Source organism: Protopterus annectens, chromosome 8.part0 (genome assembly GCF_019279795.1).
Source record: "Protopterus annectens isolate FY-2018-M chromosome 8.part0, PAN1.0, whole genome shotgun sequence".
In the NCBI taxonomy this organism is placed as follows: domain Eukaryota; kingdom Metazoa; phylum Chordata; order Ceratodontiformes; family Protopteridae; genus Protopterus; species Protopterus annectens.
In genome coordinates this window covers 1,923,170,391-1,923,190,342 of record NC_056741.1, presented here as the reverse complement: position 1 = coordinate 1,923,190,342, position 19,952 = coordinate 1,923,170,391, and the positions used below count along the sequence as shown (strand labels likewise).

At 39.3% G+C, this 19,952-nt stretch overlaps 1 protein-coding gene across 1 annotated transcript in view; it reads right to left on the bottom strand.

The window, feature by feature from the left end:
• ELMO3 (engulfment and cell motility 3) overlaps positions 1-19,952 on the bottom strand; it is a 1,057,243-nt gene that overhangs the window by 148,362 nt on the left and 888,929 nt on the right. The window lies entirely within an intron of this gene.

The following is a 19,952-nucleotide window of genomic DNA, read 5'->3' as shown; positions in this document are numbered from 1 at the left end:
ATTGCTTCCAGTGGGGGATTCACGCCCCACTCAGAGGGCTTTTGTCCCTTGTCACACTTATTAATTATAATTATTTCCAAGTCACCACAGCTTAGCATTAAAAATATCCCTTCACAATGTTGGGATACAGACTTCTTTTCAGTGAACAGCTGCTGTACTCCTTTTTGAACTTCTTGTTTGTTTGTTTGTTTGTTTGTTTGTTTGTTTGTTTGTTTGTTTGCTTGTTAGCAGGGTAACTGGGCACTGGAGTGACTTTTCAACCATGACCAGGCCATTAGGTGCGGAATACAGTGGTTCACAATAGCAGAGTTGCATAGCAATTAGTAATGAAAATCAATAATTACTTAACTTAAACCTTAATCACAGTGGTCTCAACAAAATATTCACAACAGAAAGTTTCATCATTCATTCATCAGGTCATTTTGCTCAATCATATGGGTATGCTTGAATATGTCATAATTGCCTATGTCCTAAACATTGTGATGCCAAAGCATTTACTCATTACAACTGACGATTTCTGAAAAATTCAATGCCTTAACAGTTAATGCAGCATGGTATATACTATACACAAGAAGCAATAACAATAACTGCTCAAACCTTGTCTTTTACCAGGACCAGGATCTCCTGCCCTGTATTAATATAATTGCATCCATGCCTGAGCCTCCCCTAATGTCTAGCTGACTATTGTACAAGATGCATTTACACATTCACATATGGATGCAAGATGCTTGACCATACTGGCTTTAAATACTGCTGGAGTCTGTTCACTCCTTACATGCTGTGGTAGAGAATTCCATGTTGTGGGGTCAATATTATTTTTTTTTTTTTACCTGAAACAGTTCCAAAATGCGTTATTTTCCTGTTTAGAGTGCTTTGACTGCATGTCTTTAAAATGCAATGTTGAGAAGCTACTTCTAACTTGCTATATTTCTGGGGGTGGGGAAGAGCTTGGATGTTAGAGTTGGTCTTAGTTATTGGGTGGCACTTTACATTCTAAAGGGAGGGTTCTATGATTGACACCCACATACAGATTTCAATTAATATGGTTTGTTGGGTGCATGTGTTCTGTGGATAGTCTAAAGAAATTGTAGGGAGTGCAATGGTAAGCTTAGAAATAAGAATTCCAATTCCTATAGCTCTTCTCACCTCAAATGTAAGCAGACTGGTCAGCTTACAACTGACTTACAAGTGTTCAAGCACAGGGTCAGGGCTAATATCCACATGAGGCTTAAATGCAAGTGGGGTGGTCAAACCAGACTCGAAGTTGCTTATCACTCTGGGTTGTTGTCAGTTATGGGCAGTAACACTGGCAAACAGTTGTGGGGTACTAAAGAACATCAACTTTGTTTTATTTTGTTTTGTTGCATTCACTTTTAGGTCATTCTTGTCTATCAATTCTCTTATTCTTGTGAACTATTTTTGCAGCCAGTTAGGGACAATTTACCCAGAATGACTCACTCCTTATACTGGAGAACATTGTTGTCTGTGCAGTGACTGAGACCTGGCTCAAGGCTCCAAAGAGCACCCCTGCATTACCAGGCTATAACTCATACCACACTTTTCAGCCATCTAACCTGGACCGGAACACCAAAGGCAGAGGTGTGTCCATATTCATTAAGGATATCCACACCTCCAGGCTAGTTGCTCAGCATAATGCAGCCGAGGTTATCCAAGTGCAAATAACTCTGGGCAAAAGTGCAATCCAAATTGTAACTTGCTACAGATCCCCCACCATGCCCCAGGATTCCCACTCCTCTTTTCTCGATGTACTGGAAAATATTAGGGTTCAAGCAAACACCCTAATATTGGTCGATTTCAACTACCCCACCATTAACTGGAAAAACTACTCATGTACCAACTCCTTCGCTCAGCACTTTCTGGAATTCATAAATTCCAATGCCCTGGATCAACTTATCCACACCTCCACCAGGGGCAACAATATCCTAGACCTAGTCATTACCAACATGAGTGACCGGTGTTCCACACCTGAAGTCAACTCCTCGTTGGTCAGATCTGACCATAAGCTAATCACCCTAGATATCCACATCCCACCCCCACCCCTCATTAAGGAAACCACGGTAAAAAATTTCTCTAAAGCCAGCTTTATGCTTCTTAAGACAGAAGTGGTGAACTTCATGACACCCATGCAGATGGACAATACAGTTACGACTGCTGAATCCTACACAAATGCACCCTATAAGCACTTACACAAGTGCATGGATCGTGCTATCCCAAACAGAACTAAGATGCTATCCTCCAAAAAAAGGAAGCCAATCTGGTGGTCCCCTGCCATAAACAAACTCTACAACAGAAAGAAGAAATTGTTGCAAAAGGGAGTAAAATCCCATGAGTGGAGGAGCTCCCTGATCAGCCTCAGCAAGAAGCTGAGATCCCTTATGAGATCCTCCAAAGCTAGCTGTGAAAACAAGATTGCAACTGGTTCTAAGAACAACCACAAAGCATTCTATAGCTATGTCAAGAATCTCAATGGCAACACCCAGATCTGCTCTGTTACAGCACAATGGCACAAAAATTACAGAACCAACTGATATTGCCAGCAGATGGCAGATAGGTTCAGCGCTAGCTTTACCCCCCCCCCCAGCCCCCTAAAGGGCCCATATCTATACAGGAAGAATGCACAGTCCCTGTAATCACAACTTCACAGGTAAAAGCAGCACTCTCCAAAGCCAAAAACACAGCATCCATGGGATCAGACAACATCCCAGGCTGCATTTTACATGAACTTCAGAACAAACTGGCTCCCCACCTAACCACCATGTTCAATCATAGCCTCACTTCAGGCTTTGTGTCCACTGAATGGTGCACAGCAACAGCTATCCCACTCCACAAAGGGGGAGTCACCACTGATCCTGGGAACTATCGCCCTATTAGTCTGAGGAGCCTCGTCTGCAAGGCCATGGAACATATCATAATAGAATTCATAAACAAAGACATTGGTAACCTCCAAACTCTGGACCCCACCCAGTTCGGGTTTATGAAAGGCAGATCTTGCCTCCTGAACCTGGTCAACTTCTTTGAGGCAGTCACCAAAGCTGTAGACGAGGGTAAGGTGGTTCACACAGCCTATCTTGGCCTCGCCAAGGCTTTCAACACCATCCCCCATTCTGGAATTATAGCTAAACTCACTAAACTAGGTATAAATCCCTATGTCACAAGATGGGTTGCTAACTGCTTACTGACAGAACCCACAATACAAAAGTTGCAGACTCCAAATCTGACTTCAAACCAGTGAAAAGTGGAGTAACACAGGGTTCAGTCCTGGGACCTCTCCTGTTTGGTATCTACTTCTCTGAAGTACAGGCTAACACAGAAGGCCTCTGGCTAATGACGTTCACAGATGACTGCAAACTAGGAGCTATGGTCAAGTCCCCAAATGATGTGGACATCCTACAGAAGGGCTTCACTGAGACAGATGCCTGGTGTCAGAGCCATGACCTCAAGCTCATTGCCAAAAAGTGCATTGTTATCCCCTTTGGTAAAAACTCTGAACCCATGAACTACCACATTGGTGGCAGTCTTCTTAACACCGAATGTGTGATAAGAGACCTTGGGACCCAGGTGTACAGTAGTCTCTCCTTTGATAATCACATTGCCACAGTAGTCAGGAAATCCTTCTACATAGCACACCTCATCACAAAAGGGTTCTCATCCAGGAAAATAGAGGTCATTGTTCCCCTCTACTCGACACTCATTAGACCCATTATAGAGTACAATGTCCCATTTGGAATGTACCTCACAAGACATCTGAAGCAACTGGAAAGGTCACAGAAGTACCTCACAAAGAGAATTACTGGCCTCAAACAGATGCCCTACACTGATCGTCTCAAAAAACTCCAGCTTTACTCTGTTGCATATCGCCTACTCCAAGGTGATCTCTGCCTAACATATAAAGCTATGTCAAACCCAGAGCTGTTGGACATGCTACACCCAAATAAATCCCAATACCTCCGAGCTACAAGCTCTAGGGACCTAAAGCTTGTCACCACAATAAACAGGACTTACTGGAGGGATAGATTCCTGTCCCGGAGGCTTCCCATACTCTGGAACAAGCTACCCATCTGTGTCAAGCAAAGTTCCTCATTAACACTTAGAAAAATCTTGATGAGTGGATGGGAAATAGGAAATACACCCCGGGGATCACTTCTGTGGCTCTGCTCGACAGGGGCACAGGAAATTAACTTTCTTGGGTTGGCGTAAGTGAGGGAACTTTGTTGGCTAGGCTTACTTAGGCCCTTGGGCCAATAGCCTAGTACCTACCTATGAACCTACAAACCTATGAAGGGCATGCCCTTGAGGCAGCTCTTGAACTAAGTCAGGACAGCAGTCCCTTAACCAACTTCTCCAACTTCCTTACTAACATTGAATGGTTCACAGATTCAAAGGCCCGTTTTGGTCTGGAAATCGGCCCTTCCAATAGGCCCATCTCTACATTCTTGCATGTGGCACCTGTTACCCAATAAGCAGCTGCAAATATGTTGCACACCTTTTAAAATCCATGATGATTAATGAAGAAGACATGATAGAGCTTTACATGTTTCACAACCTGTGCATATATTGCCCTTAAGGATTTTGGCAGAAGTCTAATGTTTGCAATGATCCCAAGTCTGAGACACCCTTTGGGTATTAGAACCACTGGAAGTGGTACTATGACTGTAGGACCTATGTCAAAGATCATTTTTGGTGTTTCATTGGAACAGGTTTCAATATAACTGTTACTTCTTATATCAGTCGAGTAAATGTGTGTTCGGTCATAAGTAATATGACTTTCATAAGTTTGATACTGAGTTCCCACCAGAGAACCATCAAGGAACACAGACTGCATAAATTTAGAATTGTAAATGTTGAGATTAACCCGAATGTATACATTTTTCTTAAAAGTGTTAACAGAATTGGATTTATATGTAAATAAATCTGGCCTATTCCAAATGATGGAATATGTTATAAAACAAACTGTCATCTTAACTTTGTCCAATTATTATCAATACAGTGCTTCATATTGCCATATCTGTGGGCTTTGGTGCAGTTTTAGATTTCTAAGTTTAATGCTGCTCTCAGCTCTTCATTAAAGGAGAACCACACCCTGAAGTAAAAAAAAATGTTTTTCAGCATGTCTTGAACTTTTCTCATTACTAATGTTTCTGTATCAAAGTAAGGGCTAGTATTACTTTGTAATTTATTATACCCCAAAATGGGTAGCATGACTTTGTTTTACAGTCAATGCTTTGCCTCTCTCATATCATTTTAGAGGGACAGAAAGAAATCCCTATGATGAGAGGATCATATACTGTGTTTTTCCCTCTTGTCAGCTTACAACACTACTATGACTGCCAACTTTTTATTGCCAGCATCAGTTCATAATTTTCATTACTTTGCTTCCATTTATTTTTATTAGTGGCCATCTCTGATATAGGCATTTTAAGGACTGTTTGAATGACAGGCTTGAAGCTGTACTTGAGTTAATTGTTCTTTTCAAAGTAACAACTGTAGTTCAGTGTGCAAGTGAGAGAAATCTGATACCTGTGATTAATATGTGTTACTTTGGTTGAACTGGTTTGCGTGCATTCACAGTTTTTAATACTTTAGCTAGAATTAGAGTCTTTGATTTTAATCTTCCTTCCCAAATTCATTCACTTGTCTGAACAAAACACTGCAGGCAATGCAAAAATGTTGTAACAATCACCAGAAGAAAAAATGCACTTTTACAGAAAACAAAGTATAGAAAAAATGTAAACTTGAACACTGGCAGAAAATCAGAAGAGTAAGATTAAAATATAGTCTACCTTTGTGGCAGTCAGTTTGATTAAAGGGAAAGACAACTAATTTATAATAAGAAAAAAAAATAAACTAAGTATAAGTTGTACTTTCTTGCTCATTTGCATCTGAAAACTAAGCTTGAAAGCCTTTTGTTCAGACTCAAGGGTACACCATCTAAGATGTGATGCTGGCAATCTGTGACTGATAATGCCAATGCTTAAGAGCCATTGTTTTCTTAATTGTTCTGTAGTTTGAATAAGTGACCTATCCTAATTACTCTGCAACTCTTAGTAGCTTTCATGATGTAACAGATGATCAAAGTCTAGGAAAAAAAGGCAAACATAAATAAGTTCAGACATAAAGCAAATGGAATAATTATTAAATTATGCTTTTTCTGTATGTGACATGCTTAGTGTTGGATTACAGGCAAGGAAAATACTTTCTGGAAAGAAAACTTGACATAAAACACACAAACCACACACCCACCATCGCGGAGGCTCTCAATAAAAATCTACCCAAGCAGCAGAGACCTCCAAGACAGAAATGCACTTGACCACCACAGCACAACACTAATCACGAGACACATAACTCTCCTAAACAGTGTGTCACTCAACCAAAGCCCCTAAGGCAAAACAGCATGCCCAACACACTAGTCATAGGAGACTCAATAGTGAGGCACACTGATGTTCCACTCACTAGGCTGATTAAGGAGAAAGTAACAGTCAGCTGCTTGTCAGGTGCCAGGATCTACCACATATCACATGCACTCAGGTTCCTCAACAACAGGTACAAATATGACTCTGTCATTGTACATGTGGGTGTGAATGACCTGAGATGTACCTCCCTGGACTACATGAAAAGAGACATGGAGGTGCTCTCGGATTATGCAGCCCAGGCGGGTATGACCCTACCCCTGACCAGCATCCTACCATCACCCAGAATGATACCACATTACAAGCAGAAAATGACTGATTTCAACAATTGGCTAAGTTTCTGGTGTCATTCTAAGGGGATCCAGCATCTGTATGCCTGGGATAACATGATTGACAGACCTCAATGCTTTGCCAGAGATGGCCTGCATCTGTCACCCTTGGGCTTCTGGACACTGGCCAAGGCTCTTTCCACCCCTATAGTGCCTTTTTTAGGCAGTGTTCCAAAGACCAAATTACCACCATAACAGCTACAAACAAATGCAATCTGAGGGTCATGTTGCTCAACGCTAGAAGTCTAAATCTCAAAATGCACTCGCTCGACGCACTCCTTAAAATGGAGAACATTGACATTTGTGCTGTAACAGAGACCTGGTTCAAGGCAACAGAAAGCACCCCTGCACTACCAGGCTATAACTTATTCCACACCTTTCGACCCCAGAACTTAGACCAAAGCTCCAAAGGCGGTGGTGTTTCCATATTCATAAAGGATGCACACACCTCCAGACTGGTAGCCCAACATAAAGCATCAGAGATACTTCAGGTGCAACTAACATTGGGTAAGACAACGATTCAGGTCGTAACCTGCTATAGGTCTGCAACCATGTCCCAGGACTCGCACTCCACATTCCTAAGTACCCTGGAGAATATTAGGGTCCAACCTAACACTCTCTTACTAGGCGACTTCAACTACCCCTCCATTAACTGGGTAAAACTACTCATGTACCAATACACTTCCCCACATTTCCTGGAGTTCATTAATTCCAATGTCCTGGACCAGCTCATTCTTACCCCCACTAGAGGTAGCAACATCCTTGACCTGGTCATTACTAACATGGGTGACCATTGCTCTACACCAATAGTCAGCTCCTCCCTGGTTAGAGCCGACCACAAACTAATCACCTTGGAAATCCACATCCCACCCACCCTCCCAGCAAAGGTAACCACCATGAAAACCTTCTCCAAAGCTAACCTTGGGATCCTAAAAACAGAGGTGGCTAACTTCATGGCAACCATGCAAATGGAGAATAGTTGCGTGACTGCAGAATCACACATCAATGTACTGTACAAACACGTACACAAATGCATGGATCTCACCATACCCAATAGAACCCAGACATTCTCCTCCAAAAAAAGGAAGCCAATATGGTGGTCCCCTGCCATAAACAAACTCTACAACATAAGGAGAAAACAGATGCCGAATAAGGTGAAGTCCCAAGACTGGAAAAACTTCCTTATCACCCTCAACAAAAAGTTGAGATCCCTCATCAAATCCTCTAAAGCTAGCTATGAAAACAGAATTGCAGCAGATAGTAAAGGCAACCACAAGGCCTTCTATAGTTATATAAAGAATCTCCACAGCAAAACCCAGATTTGCTCTGAGCTACTGCACAATGGTACCTCCTATACCAAGCCAATAGATATTGCCAGTATACTGGCCGACAGACTCATTGCCAACTTTACCCCCTCTCCCCCAAAGGACCAATCACAATACCAGTAGATTGCCAGGCCCCAGGGCCATTAGCCTAGTGCACACTTATGAACATTTCATGAAGTTCATGTATGCCTATGTATTGCAGACGCATTGTGCAAGTGAGAGAAATCTGATACCTGTGATTAATATGTGTTACTTTGGTTGAACTGGTTTGCGTGCATTCACAGTTTTAATACTTTAGCTAGAATTAGAGTCTTTGATTTTAATCTTCCTTCCCAAATTCATTCACTTGTCTCAACAAAACACTGCAGGCAATGCAAAAATGTTGTAACAATCACCAGAAGAAAAAATGCACTTTTACAGAAAACAAAGTATAGAAAAAATGTAAACTTGAACACTGGCAGAAAATCAGAAGAGTAAGATTAAAATATAGTCTACCTTTGTGGCAGTCAGTTTGATTAAAGGGAAAGACAACTAATTTATAATAAGAAAAAAAAAAATAAACTAAGTATAAGTTGTACTTTCTTGCTCATTTGCATCTGAAAACTAAGCTTGAAAGCCTTTTGTTCAGACTCAAGGGTACACCATCTAAGATGTGATGCTGGCAATCTGTGACTGATAATGCCAATGCTTAAGAGCCATTGTTTTCTTAATTGTTCTGTAGTTTGAATACGTGACCTATCCTAATTACTCTGCAACTCTTAGTAGCTTTCATGATGTAACAGATGATCAAAGTGTAGGAAAAAAAGGCAAACATAAATAAGTTCAGACATAAAGCAAATGGAATAATTATTAAATTATGCTTTTTCTGTATGTGACATGCTTAGTGTTGGATTACAGGCAAGGAAAATACTTTCTGGAAAGAAAACTTGACATAAAACGCACAAACCACACACCCACCATCGCGGAGGCTCTCAATAAAAATCTACCCAAGCAGCAGAGACCTCCAAGACAGAAATGCACTTGACCACCACAGCACAACACTAATCACGAGACACATAACTCTCCTAAACAGTGTGTCACTCAACCAAAGCCCCTAAGGCAAAACAGCATGCCCAACACACTAGTCATAGGAGACTCAATAGTGAGGCACACTGATGTTCCACTCACTAGGCTGAATAAGGAGAAAGTAACAGTCAGCTGCTTGTCAGGTGCCAGGATCTACCACATATCACATGCACTCAGGTTCCTCAAAAACAGGTACAGATATGACTCTGTCATTGTACATGTGGGTGTGAATGACCTGAGATGTACCTCCCTGGACTACATGAAAAGAGACATGGAGGTGCTCTCGGATTATGCAGCCCAGGCGGGTATGACCCTACCCCTGACCAGCATCCTACCATCACCCAGAATGATACCACATTACAAGCAGAAAATGACTGATTTCAACAATTGGCTAAGTTTCTGGTGTCATTCTAAGGGGATCCAGCATCTGTATGCCTGGGATAACATGATTGACAGACCTCAATGCTTTGCCAGAGATGGCCTGCATCTGTCACCCTTGGGCTTCTGGACACTGGCCAAGGCTCTTTCCACCCCTATAGTGCCTTTTTTAGGCAGTGTTCCAAAGACCAAATTACCACCATAACAGCTACAAACAAATGCAATCTGAGGGTCATGTTGCTCAACGCTAGAAGTCTAAATCTCAAAATGCACTCGCTCGACGCACTCCTTAAAATGGAGAACATTGACATTTGTGCTGTAACAGAGACCTGGTTCAAGGCAACAGAAAGCACCCCTGCACTACCAGGCTATAACTTATTCCACACCTTTCGACCCCAGAACTTAGACCAAAGCTCCAAAGGCGGTGGTGTTTCCATATTCATAAAGGATGCACACACCTCCAGACTGGTAGCCCAACATAAAGCATCAGAGATACTTCAGGTGCAACTAACATTGGGTAAGACAACGATTCAGGTCGTAACCTGCTATAGGTCTGCAACCATGTCCCAGGACTCGCACTCCACATTCCTAAGTACCCAGGAGAATATTAGGGTCCAACCTAACACTCTCTTACTAGGCGACTTCAACTACCCCTCCATTAACTGGGTAAAACTACTCATGTACCAATACACTTCCCCACATTTCCTGGAGTTCATTAATTCCAATGTCCTGGACCAGCTCATTCTTACCCCCACTAGAGGTAGCAACATCCTTGACCTGGTCATTACTAACATGGGTGACCATTGCTCTACACCAATAGTCAGCTCCTCCCTGGTTAGAGCCGACCACAAACTAATCACCTTGGAAATCCACATCCCACCCACCCTCCCAGCAAAGGTAACCACCATGAAAACCTTCTCCAAAGCTAACCTTGGGATCCTAAAAACAGAGGTGGCTAACTTCATGGCAACCATGCAAATGGAGAATAGTTGCGTGACTGCAGAATCACACATCAATGTACTGTACAAACACGTACACAAATGCATGGATCTCACCATACCCAATAGAACCCAGACATTCTCCTCCAAAAAAAGGAAGCCAATATGGTGGTCCCCTGCCATAAACAAACTCTACAACATAAGGAGAAAACAGATGCCGAATAAGGTGAAGTCCCAAGACTGGAAAAACTTCCTTATCACCCTCAACAAAAAGTTGAGATCCCTCATCAAATCCTCTAAAGCTAGCTATGAAAACAGAATTGCAGCAGATAGTAAAGGCAACCACAAGGCCTTCTATAGTTATATAAAGAATCTCCACAGCAAAACCCAGATTTGCTCTGAGCTACTGCACAATGGTACCTCCCATACCAAGCCAATAGATATTGCCAGTATACTGGCCGACAGACTCATTGCCAACTTTACCCCCTCTCCCCCAAAGGACCAATCACAATACCAGTAGATTGCCAGGCCCCAGGGCCATTAGCCTAGTGCACACTTATGAACATTTCGATGAAGTTCATGTATGCCTATGTATTGCAGACGCACGCTTGAGGTATAATGGCTGCTATCGTCCTGTCAGTTGGGTTCTTAAGTGTGTCCAATATCACTTCATGTATGAGTGTCTAATATCACAATTTGGACGATGAATTAAATACATTTTCAGATGGTGTTTCTCTCACCAGTGTATATGCACCCACTGTAGGATTTTGATTATTGGGGGGGGGCTTCATGAAAACACGAACTAAACTGTTTTCCCTAAACAGCAAAGTGAAGCTGAACAGGCAATTACTGACATCCTTGTCCTGAAGAAATACCAACTATGAGTAATGATAGGGCAGACCTACTTATAATTCAAATGTTATTCTAATTCCTTAATACTGCCCCAAAACTTTACATTACTTTTAGGAACAGGAACAATTTGTAATGTAAAGTTTTTGGGGCAGTCCTAAAGAATTGGAATAACAGCTTGAATCATTTTCACGTTTCTGTGTTTTTCTTTTCAGCATTCCTTTCCTCCCAGTTAAACTACTCCTTCCCTCAGTAACACAGCAGCCCTTGCCAATTGAAGTGTGTGTAATGCACACAAAACAGGAAGAAAACTTGCACGATCATTTCTCTTACTGAATGTAAGCCAAACTCATTTTGCATTCATTTTTCATCAGTAAGGGAGTAAAATAACATTTTATGGTGTTTCCCGCATTGGTTTTCATTGCAGCATGTGAATTTCGCAACCGCGAAAATCTGGTTGCGATAATACGTAAGTAATATATATATATATATATATATATATATATATATATATATATATATGTAATATACACACATATATATATATATATATATATATATATATATGTAATATACACACACACACACACATATATATATATATATATATATATATATATATATATGTAATATACATATATATATATATATATATATATATATATATATATATATATATATAAGATTGTGCATCAGGGCTGGTAACCCGGTACATAAAAATCCACTGCCAATCATTAGCGGACCGGAGTTACACTGTGGCGACTCCTAACCGGGAAAAGCCGAAAGACACAAACAAACACTATCAGGAATTCTGGAACTCAGAAGGAACATGTTAATGGCAACTAATGTAGCTAAAAGTATGTATACAGGATATATCTGCTATCAACCAACTAACTCATCAGTCCTCAGGGTATACAACAAAGTGGATTTCACTGTTAGATATGGTTATACTACTGGAGTCATTGGTAAATAGAAAATGACAGAACCCCATTCTGTTAGGAATATGATGCAAGGGCACAACAGCAGAAAAAGGCAGTAAAAGAAAATCAGTTTACACAGGTTTACATCTTATTAACTACCCATTGCATAGCAGACATTCTAATAGTTATTGTCAGACAGCAGCCTGCTTGGAACAAAGGTACTGGTAGTATGAATGACTAAACTACAGTGGTTGCAAAAACGTCACTTGTCACATTTGGCAAATGGTAGCTGTTGCAAAGTAAGTTTAATGAGATGTACTTAACTGGAAGGTCAAGTAGTGGAAGTGCAAATTAACTGTCATACTGGTGGAATAAGAAAAGTTTGTATAAGAAAATACAAATTCCAAGTGTCTTTGTATAAGAAAAAGACACAACTTAGATGTGTAAATGAGAAATCCAACACTTACTAACAAACCCAAATTAACTCTCTATCTAAGAAATTGAAAGCTTACAATCAGGATGCAAACTCTCCATTTGTTATGTTCTTGGCTGAAAGAAATGACTCCTAGAAATTGTACTAGAAGTACATTAACTGACAACTGATATGAATATTGTCAGACTTTTTAGAAAGTATTAGTGGCTGGATTTATGGGTTTCTGGACTGGGCTAGTGCTTTAAATGATTTTTTTTCTGAAGACTACAAAAATACACACAAAAGTTGTGATTTACATCTAGACTAGGGTTGCCACCTTTCGCTGTCTGAAACTGGACAGTGGCCACACTCCTGTCACCACCCCTAATTCCACCCATCCCATCACCTTTCCTTTCCCTCTCCAACCACATCTACACCCATTTTGTGATGCACTTTGTTATGCCAGGGGAGGCAAGATGGCGTATTATTCCCTGATCACTTCTGGTCAGTGACACTTTTCTTTCAAAAAAAGCAATTCAGAGTCTGAATTTTAACAAACATCTGTATTCTGTTTGTTTTGTTAAATAGAATACTGAAGTTTGCACAGTGTTTTCTAGACTAACAGAAATTATTTTGATTTCTGGAGAGTCTGGAAAAAATCCAGATAGATGGCAAGGCTAATCTAGACTTTACAAAAATCTTGTGTCTTTTCATTGAGGTGAGATGGTTACAGTGATGGTGAGATGGTTAGCACTACAGAAAGTTAAAAAAGAATGTAAAATGCTTCCACTTAACATCCTAGAATCGCTTGTTTATGTCAGACAGGGCAAACTAATAATCTGCTTCTAGAAGTGTTTAATTTACTTTTGACTACTGGTCATATATCACCTGAATGGTGGGAATCAACTAATACATCATTTTATAAAGGCAGAGAACTTAGCCTTGGTTTAAAACTACAGAGTCATAATCTGTCTATTTTAGGGAACTATCTTGAAAACTGCCCATTGAAAGTATTACAACAGTCATATAACTATACAGCAAATATGGACATAATTCGGATAGTTTCCTAAGCTGCAGGTCAACATTACCTTGCTTACTGGACTTTTATAGGTTCACAGATAAGTGCTAAGCTAGCTACTCTTGCAGGCCATTTTAAGCCTAGCCAGTTCCTCTTTTTGTGCTCGAATTAACCAATCCAGTTTGGAGAGAGTTTGGCCTTACCCATCGTGAATCAAGAGATGATAACAGGCTAAAAGTGAATGATTGTGAAATGTGCTTATGCTAGGCTGAAGCAAGCAAAATGTATTCCTCTTTGTATGTTGTTTTTTTCTCTTCTGTTTCTGACATGTTGATTTGCAATGTATATGTTACCTAGCAAACAATTTTGCTTGTGCATATGTTAAAGGACAGAGTGAGGGGCTAGTTCACACTCAGGATGTCACCATCTCCTAAGATAACAGATGAGGATGAAACAATGCATTGGTCATTGAAACTTTTTAAGATCCATTAAAGTAAAGAAGAAACAGATGTGAAGGTATTGGGAAAAACTCTTATGACCAGTCACCGTAGCAACAATGAAGTCACATGATGACTTTGACTATATAATTGTGACAATGAAATGCTGAGAGACTAATGTGAAGTTGCTGTGAGAACATCCTATCTATGGAAATTAACTAATCATTTTAAGGAACAGTTCTCTTCGTAGCTTAGATGGCTCGAGTTAGATTTTTCTGTATGCATTCTATGTTTATTGCACTTTAATCTTCTTTGTGTGCCAAGCTATGTATATTTTATTTGATATTTGTGCTATTTTCTTTATTATTTAAGTAAAATCCATTTTAATTATATTTAAGCTATTGTGGTTGGTATTCATTTATTTATTATAAGAGTATTTATGCACTGCTGCTTAATTGAGAAGAGGGTAACCATTTACACTGAGGAATAGCACACTGTAAGCACTGTGTCTTTGAGTCTGCTTCAGTCGACTACCTGTAAAAGAGTTACAAAAAACACAGGAAGCAGACCACCACGATGAAGGACAAACAAATTTATTTTAAAAGATGAGCGCTTTCGCATACAATGTACGCTTCTTCAGATCTACTTTTAATCCAAACTACAGGTTGTTTATATATAGAAAAGGCTTCTAATTAATCAAACAATAAAACAATTTAAACAATCAATTAATCAATTAAAACTTCTTTTTCATTTAAAGCTTCTATTTCATTTTTAAAGTACTATCGCTTCGCTAACATTAGCGTGTAGCAATGAAAAACGTATATATAAAAAACAAATGTAAAATACTGAGTAAATAAATAAACATAAACTTAGATTAACAGACATGGATACTAGCCTATGCCTAAATAAAAAAATAAAAATATATAAATGTATAGACTTTTTCATGATGGCAACATTTTAGCATCATATTTATCCTAGCCACGTCTGTGCATCTATTTTATTTAAGGCTGCGTCCTTTCAAGAAAGCTCTAAGGCTCACATAATGGTTCAAGCCTGGAGGATAATGTGCTTTAAGTCTCAAAATCCAATTTAATTCATTATTCTCCAGGTCAGTAAAACTATCACCCAAACTTATATTGGCTGTAACTTATTGTAGAACTCTAAAAGTAAAACTATGTCCTGGATTACTCATGATGTGTTTAGCCAGCGCACTTTTTGAATCATTCTTAATATCGTAAGTATGTTCGTATTTCCTTTCTTTTAAGTGTCTAGTTGTCATTCCTACATAAAATGCTTGACAGAATTTACAGTCAGCTAAATATATAAGATTCTTATCTTCACATGTTGCCACTAACCTTGGCTCAAACCTAAAGTCTATCTTAGGCTGTATGAAGACTTGTTCTGTGACTATAATTTCACACATATTACACTTTCCACACGGAAAAGTGCCTAATTTCTCAGGTTTGGCTCTTGTATAATCATCCATACGCTCAACACATAGTAGTCTTCTCAAATTCTTACTATTATGATAGACAAAAGAAGGTATATGACCTACTATATTTGTTATTTCTGGGTCTGTCATGAGTATATGCCAATTTCTCCATATGATGTTAGTAATTGTCTTGTTATCACTGGTGTAACGAGTATTAAAATTAATCTTAGATTTATCAAAAATTCTCTTGTTACTTCTAGTATATAAATGTCTCATTTCATTTGGCTTATTAACTCCTGTAGATATGTACATTTCCTTGATGGAATGTACCATCTTAGGATTATATCCTCTGTCTATAAACAAGCTTTCTAATAGCATCCCTTGTGTATTCAAATCACTAGGTGTTTTGCATAGTTTTTTGATCCTAACAAACTGACGCTTAACTATGTTCTTAAACACAAACCTGGGGTGCATACTGTTATAATGCAGCAATGTGTTTTTCCAACATTCTTTCCTATATATGGTAGTACTCAATAAATGCTGCTTATCTTTATTGATTGTAATATCAAGAAAATCTATGCTTGTATAAGAGTAATTGATAGTAAACCTTAAAAAAGAGGTGGTAGATTCCAAATATTCAACAAACAGGAACAGTTCATCCAAAGTCCCACTCCTGTAAAAGAGTTATCAAGTGGCACAATCAGAGCATACCAGTAAGTCTCTGACTTTCTTCAGAGTGGTGGCAATACTACCAGACCAGGAAGAAAGCTGTGTGGAATTTGAGAATTCATCAGCCTTCCCTGGAAATTGTATACATGTATGTGAATGTGAAAAAATAATACTTTGAGTGAAAGGCAGTTATTGTGGATAGAGGGGTGCTGGGAGACATTGGTTCACATAGACAGTGGTGTGGCTCTGTAAGTGAACAGTGCGCAGTCTAATTTGGATGTGGAGATTGGAGACCCAGACCCAGGACAGTAGCGCACTCTGTCTATGCTCTTAATGCTAAGGTTGTGTTTTGTGAATTATTCACTGAAACAGACTGGGTAACAGCATCTACTTCATATTTAGTGGCATTGATTACCACAAGGTCATCACACCCATCCCATGGTTAATAATTATATATATATCCCCAATCAGAAACTGGGATCGTACCATAAATAATTTGGGGAGACCCATGCATCGGATAAAGCATTTAGGAGCTGCCTCTCTCTATTAGCAGAGCACTTAGTACATGATTTTATGTTTTATGAATAGCACGGTTACTGGCTAGTCTAGTCAATTGTTTACAATATGAGACAGTTCTGCTTGTAAAAACATTTGGGTCATTAACTATTTTTCTCATTCCTGTTAAAGTTCAAGCTGTTTATTCTAAAGTGCTTAAATGTCACATTTACAGACTGTATGTTACATAGCAAATAGTGGGAACTAACTGAGATAGTCATTCTACCTGTCCTTCTATAATCTGGAAACTTGCATACCAACACACATCTCCTGTTAGCTACTTTACTTCCCTTCTGTCCTTCTAAACTGTGGAAGCCTCTATTTTAGAAATCACAAACTTGCATACCTAGACATATCTCCTGTTAGCTGCCTTATTTTCTAGTTTAAAGGTTATAAAGCAGAAATGTACAACTGTGAAATATAGTGTACTACATATGTTGGCCAAACACTACTTAATGCAGCAGAGCATAAACAAATAGTACTTCACCTACCCAGTCCAACTACCAAACAATCCTAATTATTTTAATCACTCTCCCTCTCTCCCAGTGTACTGAGCACATGGTATCTCTGATAATTTCTGCTGCAAAAGTTAAGATCTCACTACCAAGAGAACTTATACAGTTGAATTTCACTCCAGTTGCAAATGCACAAAAAGAGAAATACCTTTGTTAAAACCTAAGTAGGGCAGTTTCCAAGAATCAAATTAATCAAATCAAGAGAAATATCTTTTTTTCCCTTACTTCAGCATCAGTGTGTTCTGTACTGTAGTACTGAATCTGCTGGAGGGACACCCCCACCCACACTCACATCCACAGACCACATACTGCTTAAGGTGAAGCGAAAGTAACACTTTAATATGTTTTACTCTAGCAGTATAACATTTCCCTGGAAAAAAAGCAAAATAAAGCCCATAACATTAAAATTAAATGCTGTGACTCACTTCAGGTAGTTAGAGTTCAAAGACCTTGTCTTTGTATCCATTTTCCATTTCTTCTACTGTAGTTGCTCATCTACTGTAGCTGCTCAGTCTTAATCTGTCATTTCAATGCTAAGTAGTCTCCCTACCTCAGTCTACTGGGATGCATTTTCTCTGAGGGACCTCAAACGGTATATCCAGCTGCAAGTCAAACTAAGGCCTCTTCAGACAGACCCAAGACTCCTAAAATGTATGAATGATGCCACTGAAAACTGATGTATATTAGCTTTTCAAGTATTGACTGCTTTGAAAACAGTGATAAAACCTACAATGTGTTAAAAATAAGATAAATCAGAGTTTTAATCTGCACAGTGCATTTAAAGCTAATTATTTCAGAGGTCAGCATTCACATGCCTGGTAGACCCTCCCCCCCAGACTTTTATAACAACAATCTATTCTTATTGTACTCAAACAGATACGTGTTTTTTAATACCTATAGCCCCCTAAATAAACAAAGGAAACTGGATAAAAAACACAGTTAAAATACAATATAATAACCAGGGCATAGGTTTTTAGGCCATGCCTACTTTTCTTATATTCATTTCAAGCCAAACTCAATGACATACTGCCTTTTGCAATTAAATTAGGTATATTTTAACAATATTTTAGCAGCTTGTCTTACCTCCTGACTCACTGCAGTTTTATAGACTGTTTTCTAGGTACTTACTCCACCATGGGTCAACCCACTGTTCAACTCTTGTTATATTCAGGCTTCACTCCGCTCCTCTACCCTACCCCCAATTTCAACCTCCCAGTACAACTAAACTTATACATCCGTTATATCTCCTCTACTCATCCTCCTATCCTGTGCCTAACTGCACTAACCAATCACAAACTTTTCTGATTATATCATCCCCACCTACTTCTGTTCTAAATTCCTTCTCAGATTTTACTCTGCACCCTCCCCATCAAAACTTACCTATTCTCCAACCTATTACAGCTGCTGATTAATCCAGCTCACCATGCTACAAGATTTTTACACTAACCATGCTGTTCCCCTCCTGTATCAGCTTATTCACCCCTCCTCTCATTCCTATCATCCCCACCAGTAGCAATAATATATAAGTACACCTCAAACATTACTTCATCCTCACATATTAACCATCTTCCCACTAGCTACTGAAAAATCTCTTCAAATTTATTTTCCATAACTTCATTCCACTGTTGTAATGCAAAAATACTAAAATTGCCAGTCCCAATGTTAACATAACTTTTACCCATCTCTACTAAACTGCCATAATAAACAAACCATCTTTGTCCACTATCCATCATTGTGGTGACATCCACCTCAATGCAGGTCCCAATCAAACCCCAAACCAAAGAATACACCCTAGAAGTTTAAAAATAGTCATGCTAAGCCTTAGAAGCATATGCAACAAAATCACAGATTTTCCTGCCTTGATGACTCAATACAATAAAGATATCCTACTTACAAAAGAGAACAGGCTAAAAACCAAAAATAAAAGATGTTGAAACAATACTCCAAGTTATAATATTATTAGGCTCAATAGAGCACATAAAGAAGCTGGTGGAATAACAATGATCTTCTCAAATATGCTCACAGTAGCTCCCTATACAGGCATAATCCCAAAATCTGGAAAAGCAGAAATCCTTATCTTATTCCTAAAACTTAATAGAGCCAAAAAACATATACATTTTTGTGCTATATGTCCCCAATACTTGAAAATACACTATCCTGGATAGCAGACACAATCCTAAATGAAATTATCCTCTGGGTGATGTAAACATTGACTGGCAGTCTTTATCTGCAAGTTCAGCAATTAACAGCATGAACTTCTTTAGATTCACTCAACTTATTAATACACCAGCAAAATTTGGCAAAAATAACTCCCAACACTCTATCCTGGACTGGATTCTAGTTACCAACCCATCTAATTTTACCAGGGCTTTTTTTGGGCCGGTACAGCATACCAGCACCTCTGCTGCCCTGTTTCTTTAAAAAAATAGAAACATTCTTTTTAAGGGCTTTCTTCTTTAAGAACGCCCTTTGCGTCAGGTCACACAGATGCAGAAGACCTTCTGCGTTTGTGCGATGTGCGAACAATCGTTTATATCTTCCTGCTCCTGAAGACATTTGGACTGTGGACCACAACCGGACAAGTGAGTGTTTAAGTTTTTAAGAGGAGTGTGTGTGCAAGAAATAGGTAGGGATTGTGTGTGTGTGTGTGTGTGTGTGTGTGTGTGTGTGTGTGTGTGTGTG